Source organism: Babylonia areolata, chromosome 12 (genome assembly GCF_041734735.1).
Source record: "Babylonia areolata isolate BAREFJ2019XMU chromosome 12, ASM4173473v1, whole genome shotgun sequence".
NCBI lineage: Eukaryota > Metazoa > Mollusca > Gastropoda > Neogastropoda > Buccinidae > Babylonia > Babylonia areolata.
The window spans coordinates 14,188,230-14,204,655 of record NC_134887.1 but is presented as its reverse complement, the minus strand read 5'-3'; the positions used below and the strand labels follow the sequence as shown (position 1 = coordinate 14,204,655).

Below are 16,426 nucleotides of genomic sequence, written 5' to 3'. Positions count from 1 at the left end.
TTGTACTGTTCAGCGACTCGTTCGCATTCTGCGTATACCCCTGCAGACACTTTTTCAGCAGCTCAGTCTTGGCCAAGTCTTTAAAAATTGGTTTGATGGCCTCCATGATTGCTGGGGCTAGATTTCCACTGTGGGTAAAAGTATCAAGCCTGCCATCCCTCTGTGCCTGTAGGTAGGGGCACCACTGGACACTGCAGAAGTTGTGTGTAGGATTGGCATCAGTTGACGCCTTGTGGAAGAATACAGCCCACACCGCTTTCCTCATTTCTACCAGGTCCCCCTTGTTGCCCCTGATTGCATTTCCATAGTAAGTCTGCAGCTTATCACACACAGCATCTGTAAGTCTTCTTTGACCCCCTATTGGCTTCCCATCTGACAAAACCTGGCCTTTGAGGCTTTTCTTCAATGCCCGAAGGCGGTTACCCATCCTCTTTTGGATATGGCCCACACATTCTATTTTTTCCACAAGCTTTTCCTCCCCATAAGGCTTGGAATCAAATACAGTTTTAAAACTGTTAAGTGTCCCCATCCCCAATGAATTTGGAGTACAGCAAGTTGTGGCGCTCCACAGACTTCAGTTCAGATCGACAGATGGGCGTGGCACTTTCATTTTCGAGTGAGGCATTTTCATTTTCCACCGATAGACTGTCATCATCACTCAATGTCAAATCCTTCACTTCTTCATCACTAGGCTTCTCAACAGTATCAACAAGTCTTTTCTTAGCCTGTACAAACTGGTTGCCACGAAACTTGCGCTTCTTAGACCTACCTTTGGTATTTTTTCTATCAGAAGGCATGATGACAACAAAACAATAGAAAAATCCGCAACAAAATAGCCAAAATAATCACTCGAAGTCAACTAGCTTACACGAAGACTGCCATACCGCGTGTTTACAAAGGGAGGTAACGCGTACTAACCGGTGCTGTGCAGGGGAGCGGTCATTGTTCGCTTTGAATGGTGGTTATGAAGGAGAATAGTTTTTTGTTATTTTCGCCATTTTCAGAGTCAAAATCTTGATTTTTTTTAGACACTCTACCTAATTTGATGGGCCATAGATCCGCAACCGCTGGACGGAATTAAAAAATTCAAACAGTGTGATAAATTACAATGAATTTACTTTACAAACAATCTATTTTCTTAGCTAAACCCAAAAAAGTGATTTTTGACAAAAATCTGACCGATAATGCCACCTTAAAAAGAATTTTTGATTGCCCTTAAATATTTTTTGAATGCCCAAGATACACCAGAATAATATGATTTAAACAGCGTTCTCACTGCAAATGCCGCAATCGATTTATCACTCTTTAAAAAAGCGTGTTTAAATTTTTGAACGTCAGTTATGGAGCAACGATAGTGTATTGGGTAAGACAGCTTCTTCTCACCCGAACACGCAGGACTATATATATATTTTTTTTTATTTAGCTTTATACTAACAAATACAGAACACATTTTAACGATTAGATTTTTTTTTTAAAGTGTATCACAAGTGAGTCTTGAAGGCCTTGCCTCTCTTGTTGATTTTCAAACAGTCAGTGCGTTGTTGTGGAGGAAGGTGGCAGAATGGTTAAGACGCTCAGCTGCCAATACAGAGTCCGTGAGGGTGTGGGTTCGAATCCCGCTCTCGCCCTTTCTCCTAAGTTTGACTGGAAAATCAAACTGAGCGTCTAGTCTTTCGGATGAGACGATAAACCGAGGTCCCGTGTGCAGCACGCACTTGGCGCACTGAAAAAGAACCCATGGCAACGAGAGTGTTGTCCTCTGGCGAAATTACGTAAAATGAAATCCACTTTCATAGGTACACAAATATGTAAGCATGCACTCAAGGCCTGACTAAGCGCGTTGGGTTATGCTGCTGGTCAGGCATCTGCTCAACAGATGTGGTGTAGCGTGTATGGATTTGTCCGAACGCAGTGACGCCTCCTTGAGAAAGTGAAACTGAAACTGAAACTGTTGTGTTATGCATATTATTCGGTTTCAGACACTTTACTGAATAGATTTAGCACTTAACATGTAATTTCGTCACAGTATAACCAGATGACCTGGACCAGCAAGCCCGTAACTTAAAATGTTTTGAAGATAAATAAAAAAAATTAAAAAAATAAAAAGCCAGAGACGACTGAATGAAAATATGTAAACACATGTACTATGATGCTATCTGAACATTTTGAGGCACATAGACCTACCAGCGCTTTCTTCAAATGGCTAAATTTAGTCTTGAAATTAGGTCACTACACGCACTGACTACATTACGGTGACTATTGTTCTGAACAGTGTGTTTGTTTATCGCACTACATGTGACCATTCACACAAATACTTTGCTGCGCTAGATCTGTATACACTATATTCATACACACTCTGATTACTTGGAATCTAACTGATTTGTGTTGTTTAGAGTCTATCAGCCACACGTCAGGAGATTTATTAAATCTATTTATAATAAGGTCACAGCAAGATGCCTTAACCAGCCAATCCATAATTACTAAATTAGGCGTGGGGGATTTCTAATGCCTGAACAACAGGTCGTACTTCTGTTGCCTTATGTGGTAAAAATGTTACTGTTCTACTTGTTCTGTCTTACTTTTGTTGCCTTGTGTGGTATTAGTGTTACTGTTCTACTTGTTCTATCGTACTTTTGTTACATTGTGTGGTAAAAATGTTACTGTTCTACTTGTTCTGTCATACTTTTGTTACATTGTGTGGGTGTTACTGTTCCACTTGTTCTATCGTACTTTTGTTACCTTGTGTGGTAAAAATGTTACTGTTCTACTTGTTCTGTCATACTTTTGTTACATTGTGTGGTAAAAATGTTACTGTTCTACTTGTTCTGTCATACTTTTGTTACTTTGTGTGGTAAAAATCTTACTGTTCTACTTGTTCTGTCATACGTTTGTTACTTTGTGTGGTAAAAATCTTACTGTTCTACTTGTTCTGTCATACTTTTGTTATATTGTGTGGGTGTTACTGTTCCACTTGTTCTATCGTACTTTTGTTACCTTGTGTGGTAAAAATGTTACTGTTCTACTTGTTCTGTCATACTTTTGTTACATTGTGTGGTAAAAATGTTACTGTTCTACTTGTTCTGTCATACTTTTGTTGCCTAGTGTGGTAAAAATGTTACTGTTCTATTTGTTCTGTTACACTTTTGTTGGCTAGTGTGGTAAAAATGTTACTGTTCTACTTGTTCTATCGTACTTTTGTTGCCTTGTGTGTTATTTATGTTACTGTTCTACTTGGATGGGTACAACTGCCAGAAAACCAAAAAACTGAAAGGCAGGGGTCCAGGGGCCGCCGAGGTCCCTGGTGGGGTACAGGGGCAGTGCCCTGTTGGGGGGGGCCAGGCCTCCCTTGAAGCAGAACAAAAATATCAGATTTTAAAGGCATTTCAGCCATTTGGAAGGCTCTTGTGCAATCAAAAACAGACATTTTCATCCAAAAATAACTGATTTGGTTATAATTATGTTTGTCAATAGACATATTCAAAGGATTGTTTTGGGGAGAAAAAAAAGAGAGAAAAAGAACAAGCTATCTGAAAGTATCCAGATCATTTGTCTTCATAAACTGTGTAGCGCGCGCACACACACACACACACACACACACACACAGAGAAAGTGAGAGACAATGTGTGTGTGTGTGTGAGCATGGGTGTGATCATAAATGTGTGTGCATGCATGTGTGAATGTGTTTCAAGCATTGACAGTGTGTGTGTGTGTGTGTGTGTGTGTGTGTGTGTGTGTGTGTGTGTGTGTGTGTGAACTTGTACTTACGAACTAAATGATCCCATGCTGCCTTTTGTAAATTCACCTTTGCAGTCAGTATATTACTGTTTTCATTCTTTATGAAATGTCATGACTGGTAAGAAACTGTAAAACATTCATGAAAGCAAATTTGCGTCTTCTACCAATTTAGTATGTGAGAATGTTCATGAAGCAGCTGATGTTGTTACATCTTATATCAGTTTCTGTGAAGACATGATAATTCCGACAAAAATAATTAAACTTTTCCCCAACAACAAACCATAGATCTCGAAGTCTCTCAAAACAATTTTAAACGAGAAAAAGGTAGCGTTTCAGTCAGGGAACAAGGATAGGAAACTGATACAAAAGAAGCTTAGAGGGGAATTACGAAGGGGACAGGGAATTCAAATCAAAAGTAGAGCAACAGTTTCAGACAGGAAAAATGGCAGATGCATGGGATGGGTTAAAAATTATCACTGGAGAAACGAAAAGGAAAACAGTAGCTTGTAAAATGAAAAGGGATGAACAGATTGATTTTTCAAATAAACTGAATGATGTCTACTGTCGCTTTGAAAGGAATGATCTGGGAAGGAAACTGAATAGTGTTATCTCACAGTTGCAGGAAAAGATCAAAGATAGGAACACAGGTGAAGACTTTGAGATCGATGCAAAAGTTGTTGAATCTTTATTTTTAAAACTGAATGTCACGAAGGCAATTGGCCCCGACAATATCTGCGGAAAATTACTGAAAACATGTGCTTCCCAGTTGTGTGACGTGTTCTGTAAAATATTCAACTGGTCTCTGAAGGACTGCTCTGTCCCCAGCATCTGGAAATAATCTACTATCTGTCCTATCCCCAAGAAAAAGAACCTAGCCGCACTAAATGATTACCGTCCTGTTGCCCTGACTTTAGTAGTGATGAAATGCTTTGAAAAAAATATTCTCCGACATCTTCTTTCTTTCACTGAACAGCAGCTTGACTCTCTTCAGTTTGCTTATAAAGCACACAGAAGTACTGACGATGCTATCCTAACTCTCCTTCATAATGCTTTCCTTCATTTGAATAACACGGGATCTTTTGTTCGTATCCTTTTTGTTGACTTCTCTTCTGCTTTTAACACAATACAACCTCATCTCCTTGCCCTCAAACTGCTAGGCATGGATGTTGATCCGAAGCTTACTCTTTGGATAGTAAGTTTTCTTCTCAATAGAACTCAGTCCGTCCGCTTTCATTCTGCCCACTCTTCTCTAAAATCTACTTCTACTGGTGCACCCCAAGGTACAGTGCTGTCCCCTGTTCTTTTTACACTGTACACAAATGACTGCAGAGGCACGGAGGAAACTCCTGTCATAAAATATTCTGATGATTCAGCAATTGAAGATCTGTCCAACTCTGATGCTATTTATTTCAGTGAAATTAAAAAGTTCTGTTCCTGGTGTGAGAAAAACTATCTGGATCTCAACGTATTGAAAACAAAAGAAATGTTAATAGATTTTCGGAAAGACCCCTTGCCTGTAGTTAACCTTGTTATTGATGGTCAAACAGTGGAGAGGGTCAATGAATATAGATATTTAGGGACCATCTTAGACAATAAGTTGATTTTTGACAGAAATGTTGATTCCATTCATAAGAAATGTCAATCTAGAATTTTTTTGTTTACAGAAGCTTAGAAATTTTGGTATAAATTCAAATATTCTTCAAAGTTATTATCGATGTTGTATCGAGTCCGTGCTCACAGTTTCATTTATGTGCTGGTATGGAAGTTTGGGAGTGAGGAGTAAGCGTGTTTTGAACGATGTCATGAGTATATGCAGTAAAATTGTGGGATTGAAACAAGCTAGTATGCAAGAGCTGTATGAAAGTCGAGTGGTTAAAAAAAGCAGGCAGATAGCAACTGGCGACACCCATATTTTAGCAAAGTATTATGAGCTATTGCCATCAGGACGACGCTACAGAACTTTTAAGTTGAAGTCCGGAGCTCCGAAGACTTTTATTCCACGTTCAATCCACCTTTTAAATTCTTGAGAACTCTGTTTGTGTGTGTGTGTGTGTGTGTGTGTGTGTGTGTGTGTGTGTGTGTGTGTGTACTGAGCTTAAAAACGTGACAATTGGTTATAATGAATGTACAATATGTAGGAGGAATAATGTGCAATATGCAGGATGAATGTACAATGGAATATGTCTAATGCTAACGTCCATATTCTAAATATATTTCTGTTTAATAATTACGATGTAGTAATTAATTGCAATGTTTTTAAAAGCGAATATGTGAAATGCTTTTATTTGAGAACATATGTTTATTACTCTTGTTTAATCAAGTAATCCGCGCGCGCGCGCGTGTGTGTGTGTGTGTGTGTGTGGGGGGGGGGGGGGGGGGGGGGGGGGGGTGCGGGTGTGTGCTGATTATCTGGTTGTGGTTTTTCGCAATTCATCTTTATTCTTAACTTATCTATTATAATCAATGTGCAGTATAGTAGGCTATGTTTATAATTATATTCAAATAATGTTTCTTAATTCTTTCTGTTTTTATATTAAGAATAATAGTTATTACCTGCAGTGTGTGGATGTATGTATGAAACGATGTATGTGATATTTTTTACATTTGTATCTTCGTAATATTCGTAAAAGCTGTTGTTGAGTTTTACAGTTATGGTCCCCATGTTGTTTACTTGTCTATGTTGTGATAATGCACCTGACCAAATTTCTCCAGTTGGAAATAATAAAGTTATTATTATCTTATCTTATCTTATGTCAGACAATTAGACTGTAGTTTGTGTCAAGAAAATACTTATTGACAATTGGTTTAGATTCGCATAGACCAACCAGGCCAGCTGTAGAAAATGAGAAACTCACATCCTTTCTGCAAACTAGACATTCTAAAATGTAAAACAACGAAACTTATACTGTTAATTTCAGTTGAACAGTGATTTCCAACTAGATGTCACTGGTCACAAAGTAATGACACAGGCATTCAATGGCTCATTTCCGAACGAGGACATTGTACTGGCGACGCCATGTTGCCACGCGTGTGGTAAACAGAGCTGGCGGGAAGATGCAAAAAGCTGTCTGCTCGCGAGCAGGTATCTCACGAAACCAACGTAACAGCGGGCCCACGCCTGCACTCGGAGAATGTTCTGTCACTCGTCAAAAGTTTCCCAAATCTCGGACTGCATAATTATGTGGTCCTCAGTAAAGAAGCATAGTGAACGGGAGGATCGGATACAGTCCTTAGTAAAGTACGAGTTCCAATAAATGAAGTTTGTGAACGAGCTTGGTGCAAGGTAGGACCGAATCCGTGGTCCTTAGTGCTGACAGAGTTTTAAATGGAGTTCATGAACCACCCTTGTACTACCCTTTCTAGATTAATTGGGAAGGGAATGTGTGTGTGTGTGTGTGTGTGTGTGTGTGTGTGTGAGAGATTTTAATCACCACAATGTTGCAGCAGTTTATATATCTTTGTTTGTGTACCATGAGTTTAATCAGCACAATGTTGCAGCAGTATATATATCTTTGTTTGTGAACCATGAGTTTAATCACAACATTGGTGGAATAAAATTTCTTTATCTCTAAGTTGTGTAACTTGGTTTTTTTTATGTTGCTGCTGTAAATGTTTTGTCTCATTGTGTAATCTGAGTTTACTCGCAACATTGCTGCAATAAAACTTCTTTTTTTTTGTGTCACCTAAGTTTAATCACAACAGTGGTGCAATAAAATCTCTTTGTCTCTTAGTACATGTAAAACAACCCATGGCAACAAAAGGGCAGTCCCTGGCAAAAGTATGTAGAGACAGGCCACTTTGACAGGAAAACAAATACACGTGTGGCAGGACAAAAATACAAAAAAACAAATTGTGGTGTTCTCACTGTAGCGACACACTCTCCACGGAGAAAGCAGCCCGATTTTCGCAGTAAGCAATTTATTGTGACAAAAGAAAAACACAGTACAATGCCTGAACAAGGGGAGTAGCCGGGAGATAAAGTCCTGTGTTTGATTAACAGTGTACGTCGTCTTGGAAACCAGTGAAATGTGTCTTGATGTGACCGGAAGTTTGAGTTGTGTATCAGGTGTTAGTCCTTTCTTGTATCAGCAGGGACAAACAGAGAGACGTGAGAGCTTGCTGTCAGCTCATCTATTCACCTTGCTCCCATCACGGTACACATCATGACCTGATGTCAGTGTGTGTGTGTGTGTGTGTGTGTGTGTGTGTATGTGTGTGTGTGTATGTGTGTGCATGTGTGTGTGTGTGTGTGTGGTGTATGTGTGTGTGTGTGTGTGTGTGTGTGTGTGTGTGTATGCAGTGATGCAGCAAAAATGTCAGAAGAACTCAAATCCCAGGTGCTCAGATAAAGGAAGGGCGGGGGGAACATTTGCGGAAAATACATAACAGACGTTCACAACTCACAAAAACTTGTACTGTCAATTCCGTGCAAAACTTGGTATCCCACCAGAACCAGAAAGTGAACAGACGATTGCAGGGAATGCGGCCTGTTTAGCTGAAGTATGTTCGGCAGTACCTCAATATCATGTGATTTATACATTTGGTACTAGGGTCAGTTAACCAGCTTAAAGGTAGCTGGTACATGTCTCCCACGGAAAGGGATTAGTGTGGGTGAAACAGAGCAATAAGAGAAGATGCCTGTCACCATTAAGACACAGACCTTATTGAATGTTTGTTATCATGTGTTGAGGGAACAGTTATAACTCCTTGTTATCGATTCCCCAAACCAGATTTTATGTGGAGCTGAGTGTATTGTATTTCTCTTTTTTGTCACAACATATTTCTCTGTGTGAAATTCGGGCTGCTCTCCCCAGGGAGAGCGCGTTGCTACACTGAGAACGCCACTGCGTGTGTGCATGTATGTGTGCCTGTGTGTGTGTGTGTGTGTGTGTGTGTGTGTGTGTGTGTGTGTGTGTGTGTGTGAATTTGTTGAAAGGAGAAGGTGAATTAAAAGTCTCAAGTTCTAAAGGAAGATATAAATAGATAGATGGGGGGCTGGGTTGAATTTATCTATTTCCAAAGCAGTTAAAGATACAGAAAATCATTGTGTACTTCTTTTCCATCCACTCTTTGTCTTGATATGATCTGCACTGCATGATACTAAATGATAAAGGCATAGGCATGTTGGTAAAAATGAAAAAAAAAAGAAAATATAAAGAAACACACAAGAGAGAGAGAGAGAGAGAGAGAGAAAGAGAGAGAGAGACAGAGATGGGGAGACAGAGATAGAGAGAGACAGAGACAGAGAGATAGAGACAGAGAGAGACAGAGACAGAGAGAGACACAGAGAGAGATAGAGAGAGGGAGACAGACAGAGAGATTGAGGGGGGTATGAATACATAAGCTGTTAACATGCACACACACACACTTTGTATGAAACTTGTATGACATATATTGTTAGATAATATAGTACTGCGGATATTGATCTGTGCACAACTATAAAATATACCGATAGACACAGACATCAGTAACGGGAGAAAATGTACTTTACTGGAGGAAACGTAGTTGGACATATATGGAATTGCCGGAAGAGAGCTGCAGAGAGACAACAGACACAGAGAGAGACAGACAGACAGACAGACAGACAGACAGACAGAGGATTTTACATAATTATTGCTGTGCTGCTAACACACCACAACGTTGAGTGCTTCGCGACTTTACGTAACATCAGTAATGTTTCAGTTTCAAACAGGCGCCAGGATGTGCGGACTGATCCATATGCGCTACGCCACATCTGCTAACAATTCATTTGAAAAAGGAGGTAGTGGTGGAGGATGGGGGGCAGATGCCAGACCTACCCGTATAGTCAACACGCTGTCAGACCTTGAGATCAGAAATGTTGATCACAGAAAAGTCATGAATTTGTGTTGCAGTTGTTTTTTCTGTCAAGACATTATGAGAAAACCACAAAGAAGGCAAATACGTCTTGTACTTCCAATTGTCAGCAAAAATAGAATAATGAAAATGTAGGCTGACTGCATTTAAAAGGAGTGATGTTGCAGTCATCATTCAGACAATACCTAAGCACTAAAAGACACGTCACCAGTCATCATTCAGACAATACCTAAGCACTAAAAGACATGTCACCAGTCATCATTCAGACAATACCTAAGCACTAAAAGACACGTCACCAGTCATCATTCAGACAATACCTAAGCACTAAAAGACACGTCACCAGTCATCATTCAGACAATACCTAAGCACTAAAAGACACGTCACCAGTCATCATTCAGACAATACCTAAGCACTAAAAGACACGTCACCAGTCATCATTCAGACAATACCTAAGCACTAAATGACACGTCACCAGTCATCATTCAGACATTACCTAAGCACTAAAAGACACGTCACCAGTCATCATTCAGACAATACCTAAGCACTAAAAGACACGTCACCAGTCATCATTCAGACATTACCTAAGCACTAAAAGACACGTCACCAGTCATCATTCAGACATTACCTAAGCACTAAAAGACACGTCACCAGTCATCATTCAGACAATACCTAAGCACTAAAAGACATGTCACCAGTCATCATTCAGACAATACCTAAGCACTAAAAGACACGTCACCAGTCATGGATCAGTTAGTCTGGCCCGTACGTCCACAATCAGTTTGGTGTTGGTTCCATAGTGTATAGAAACATAATGCAGCATACACATAATTACCATCATCTGAAAATCAATATCTAACTCTAACCGAGGGCTCACACATATTCTCTCTCTCTCTCTCTCTCTCTCTCTCTCTCTCTCTCTCTCTCTCTCTCTCTCTCTCTCCACTCTCCCTGGTCCCACACCCTTCTCTTTCTTCATTCAGTATCACTCACAGTGGACAGACGTCACGTTGAGGACTGACTACCACTACAGACACCATTACATTTCTTGGTCCAGTATCACTCACAGTTGACAGACGTCACGTTGAGGACTGACTACCACTACAGACACCATTACATTTCTTTATCCAATATCACTCAGTGGACAGACGTCACGTTGAGGACTGACTACCACTACAGACACTATTACATTTCTTTATCCAGTATCACTCAGTGGACAGACGTCACCTTTAGGACTGACTACCACTACAGACACCATTACATTTCTTCGTCCAGTATCACTCCACAGACGTCAAGCCGAGGACTGACTACCACTACAGACACCATTACATTTCTTTATCCAGTATCACTCAGTGGACAGACGTCACCTTTAGGACTGACTACCACTACAGACACCATTACATTTCTTCATCCAGTATCACTCACAGTGGACAGACGTCACGTTGAGGACTGACTACCACTACAGACACCATTACATTTCTTCTTCCAGTATCATTCAGTGGACAGACGTCACCTTGAGGACTGACTGCCACTACAGACACAATTACATTTCTTCGTCCAGTATCACTCCACAGACGTCAAGCCGAGGACTGACTACCACTACAGACACCATTACATTTCTTCGTCCAGTATCACTCCACAGACGTCAAGCCGAGGACTGACTACCACTACAGACACCATTACATTTCTTCGTCCAGTATCACTCACAGTGGACAGAAGTCACGTTGAGGACCGACTACCACTACAGACACCATTACATTTCTTTATCCAGTATCACTCAGTGGACAGACGTCACCTTATTAGGACTGACTACCACTACAGACACTTTCACATTTCTTCTTCCAGTATCAGTGGACAGACGCCACCTTGAGGACTGCCTACCACTACAGACACCATTACATTTCTTCGTCCAGTATCACTCCACAGACATCAAGCCGAGGACTGACTACCACTATAGACACCTACTCCTGAACCCCTAGGCTGCTAAACCTCAGTGTTGTGAGGTCAGTGTGGTGTCAGATTGAACTGCATTTCCTGCTGTGTGTGTTGTGTTCAGTGACAGTATGGATTCTGCTGACCAGTGGAAATGTGACGGCAAGAGGAAGGAGTCCACATGAAGAACGATGACCGACAGCCTGACCTGTGACCTTTTTGTGCAAGATAACTTCAAACTAGATTGTTGCTCAAAATGATCAGAACCCCCCCCCCCTCCCCCCCTCCCCAACTGATATTGATATAGACTGGAAAACAAATAGTTTTTCAAAATAATTCCTAGGATAATAGATATCAAACTGTAATCCAAAATGGTCGCAAGCAAGAATATAAGACGGAATCATTGCTACTTTTGTTGTCTTGAATGCTTTTGATGTAACTGTACAGTGTGTGGTGCAATTTTGCACGAGTTTCAATTATACATCTTTACGGTATTGTAAATGTACACAAATCTTTTGGTTAGCTCTGGAAAACCAGTGTAATGAAAAAAAAAAAATGTGTGTGTGTGATGTCCCCTTAATTTTTTGAACCGGTGAATTAAAAACAAATCTGATGATATATTTGATTTTCCAGTTACGTTCCCCAAGATGTATATCTATGAATGTAAGATAGATATGCTTCCTCCAGATATACCTATATTACAAAACAAGATGTTAATGAATAAATAAACGAATATTTAAATAAATAAATGAATGAATGAATAAAAAAAATGAATAAATAAATAAAAACAATTGCTTCTAAATCGCGTTATACAATGTCAAATTAAACCACCATGTATCCCAATTCAGTGTAGAAAGGAATAGTTATGAAATAATAATTTCTGATAAAGAATAGACACACAACAGATTCCCCCCCTTTGTTTGTGATGTGATGTGATGATATATACACCATATCAATGTGATTTCTTTCTAGTGCTGTCATAATTGCCTTTTGTGCAATGCCAATGTTTTTATACATCTTTTTCTGTTCTTAGTGGGGTTTTTGTTGTTGTTGTCGTTGTTGTTGTTGTTGTTGCTGTCACTGCCATTTTTCTTTTCTTTTTTTCTCTTTTGATTCTGTAGTTTCATATATATATATATATATATATATATATATATATATATATATATGTGTGTGTGTGTGTGTGTGTGTGTTTGAAAAAAAAATCGTTTTAAAAAAACAACAACTATCCATTCACTTCACTTTTTCTGAAAAAACAAACATATCACTTTTTTTTTAACCGAACTATCGCTTCTTTCTTTTTTTTTTTTTATCTACAAAGCCGACGTATAATTTAATAATCTAGACAACCCATCTTTGCACCAGAGCATGCAACATAAAGATAGTCTATTGTAATGTGTCCAGCCGTGAATCTTGTTTGTTCTTCAGTAATCTCCCTTTCCTATTCTACCCGACGTGCAAGTCTTTTATTCAAAGTACTCCTGTAAATTTTGCTCACTGCTGTGTCAAAACTTCTGCATGACAATTATCAGGGCTATCAGTGCCTCCTTTCATGGACTGGAATGACGATCAACCTGGCTGAAAGAAGCACACCTCGCTCAAACAGTTGCCTTTCATCAGACAGGGAAGCCAGGAAATCACAGTGGCACTGGCTTTTTTTTTTTTCTTGTTTCTTTTTCTTTTCTCTTTTTGACTCACTTGTGTAAACAAAGTGAGTGTGTTTTAACCTGGTGTTCGGTTGTGTGTGTGTGTGTGTGTCTGTGTGTCCGTGGTAAACTTTAACATTGACATTTTCTCTGCAAATACTTTGTCAGTTGACACCAAATTAGGCATAAAAATAGGAAAAATTCAGTTCATTCCAGTCATCTTGTTTAAAATATGGGATGGGCATAAAAAAACATAAAAAAGAAGCCAAATTATATGCAAACTGCGTTTACTGTTATATTTATGTTTTTTGTATTCTCTAAATTTGGCACTTTGATCTGATATTCTGACACAACAAGAGCAGTCATTATTATCATTTTTTGTTCAAACAGGAACTTATTTTGCTAAGCATGGAAGTTTTATTTATTTTGCAAACGTTTGCGTGCAGATAGTAAAAAAAGGAAATTAATCTGTAATTAATGCTAGGGGACTTAATTTGCTTTAAACTGATCTTTCTCATCTTAAACATTACATTTTGAAATTATACTCAATACATAAAAAGCTTGTGTGTTTTACTCTCAGTGTACAGGGCTTTCACTATGTTCATTCGCCCAAGTGGTCTTTTTCGGAAAATACTAAAATCAATACGATGAGTGGACTTTACAGATCTACTGGCTGAGCCCTGAAGGTCATGGGCAAAAATCAATTGCGTACACATATTTATACACATTCAAAGCGCGTGCTCATATTCTTCGCGAACGCGAACGACGCCATTTTGTTTCAAGTTGTTGACCTACCCGTTCAATCCTATATTCAATGGACAATACACGATGATGGAAAGTTGGAGAAGGAGACCGTTAAATATTTATTCAGAGAAAGATTTGTGAACCCCTCATCACTTACTGGATTATGCCCCAAACTTCCATAAAAATATCCACAGAATCAGTCGGAATTCACAGTTAAAAATTGTAAACCATGCGAGTTAATACCCTTGAACTGATCACGATGAAACGAAAAAATTTCCAGTCTTGACTTTTCTCAAAATGAAGTCATTTTCACTTCTTACGACGTTTAGAAGTACTTGTACTTGGCTCTACATGTTATTAGTTTAACAAAATACTCAATTTTCATATCCACTTTAAAACTATAAAACTAGAATGAACATAAAAGAGAAATTGAATGGACCGTGTCGTACTACATTCCCGGCGGGTGTAACTAAACTTGTACATCTATCTAGATCTAGAGAAAACGGCTAAATGTTGCAGTGTGATTGCGGTGATAGCCACGTCTCCTTTACCGCGGACTGAAAAAGATTTTTTTTTTTTTTATTGCCCTTAAAGATTTTTTGAATGCCCAAGATACACCAGAATAATATGATTTAAATAGCGTTCTCACTGCAAATACCACAATTGATTTATTGCCCTTTAAAAAAGTATGTTCAAATATTAAATTTTAGAATGTCAGTTAAGGAGCCACCATAGTGTAATGGGTAAGACTGTTTCTTCTCACCCAAACACGCAGGGTTCTAATTTGGTTATGACTTCTTCTTTTTTTCTTTCTTTTTTTAACCCGAAGCTTTATAATAACAAATGCAAAACACATTTTAATGATTAGATTTTTTTTTTTTAAGTGTATCACAAGTGAGTCTTGAAGGCCATGCCTCTCTTGTTTGTTTGTTTTTGTTGTTGTTTTTTTGTAGCATTTCATTTCCTATCTCATCAGGCCCTGCATTTTTACCTCCTTCAGGTTGTTTCTGCTATTGATGACTTGTTCTTGTAAATCGTTTATTGAACTCATGTGATTCCCCTTCATTATCCTCTATCTATCTTTCATCAGCATCTAGAAGTTGAGTACAACATGAAAGTGAGCAGTTTCAGTTACAAAGAGGTGCCAAACTGTGCGGAATGATCTATACACGCTACACCACATCTGTTGTTAAAAAAGGAGCGGATGCCTGATTTTCACAGAACCCCAACACGCTGATTAGTCCTTGAGAACCTGCCCCAGGTTTACATCTTGTGTCAAACATTCAAATGAAATGACAGTCACGTCAATCAAATACAACACCTTTCTGTTCACGGCTATAACAGTTGACCAGAACTGTTTTACAATAAGTAGTTTATTTCTATAGTGCCCAGTCAAAATTTCCTCTAAGTGCTTTACCACCGCAGTTGTTCAAATTAAGTATATATCATATGAATATATATATAAGCAAAACAACAAAACATGCCGACTCGCCCAACTAACAAAGCAAAAATGACGAATTATGACAAGATATTGTTCGGGGTTACCTCTAGATTATTTCAGCTTCTGTATTCTGTTTTCATTGAATTCATTTTGATATTACATTTTCGTACTGAGCTCTTTCTTTGACATATGAATTTTTGTTAAGTTCTGTTTTCGCTCTTCGAAATGTTTGGAGCTGTCTCCAAACTAATGATTTCTTCTGTGAACAAACGAGAGGGAGAGACAAAGAAAACATATTAAAGAAAAACAACAACAACAACAACAGAAACTCAGATAGACAGAGATAAAGAGATTGAGGGAAAAGGAGGCAGAGTCAATGAATGTGACATAGTCTGACAGACAAACACAAAGGAAATAAGGAAGAAAGAAATAATGAAAGAAAGAGAAAAATAAAAAGAAAGAAAGAAGAATGGAGTGAACAAACGTAACAATAACAGCAACAATAATGACAAGAAAATAACCATGACGAATTTGGTGCAGGTGATGATGGAAATGATGATAGTAATGGTGATGGAGATGATGAAAGTGATATGGTATTGCTCTCTCTCTCTCTCTCTCTCTCTCTCTCTCTCAAAACTAACCTGATCAGAAGAGGTCTGTGTTGCTTCAAAAATCTCTCGGCGGACTGCTTACTACTGTGATCAGAATCGAAGTGAACAATGACAGCACACCAGGAAGATTTAAATGCTAACAACAATGACAGCACACCAGGAAGATTTAAATGCTAACCACTTGCGCCCTCTGGCGTAAATAACAAGAGGCAGCTCAATCTTACGTCAGTCTGATTGTTCCCTAGGATAAAACTTCCACTCTGAAAGTTTTGTTGATTTATCTCTGTGGGACAGATGTTGAGTGCATTGACGAACGGACTGATGTGAAAATTAAATCGATCTGGCAATTCTTTCTTTGTTTTTGTTTTTTTCTTTTTGGGGGGGCATGGGGGGGGGGGGGGGGGGGGGGCATGTGGAGAAGGGGGGGCCTTGGTGGAGGAGGGAGCATGTGGGGCGGGGGGGGCAAATTGCACTTACACACGCAT

The 16,426-nt window shown here is 39.1% G+C and overlaps 1 protein-coding gene across 1 annotated transcript in view; it reads right to left on the bottom strand.

Moving 5' to 3' along the window:
• Positions 1-16,030, bottom strand: part of LOC143287839 (uncharacterized) — a 127,366-nt gene extending 111,336 nt beyond the window's left edge. Inside the window, exon 1 of the mRNA XM_076596078.1 lies at positions 15,972-16,030. The gene's annotated coding sequence lies outside the window, so the exon portion shown is untranslated. The remainder of the gene's footprint in view (positions 1-15,971) is intronic.
• Between the last annotated feature and the right edge of the window lie 396 nt (positions 16,031-16,426).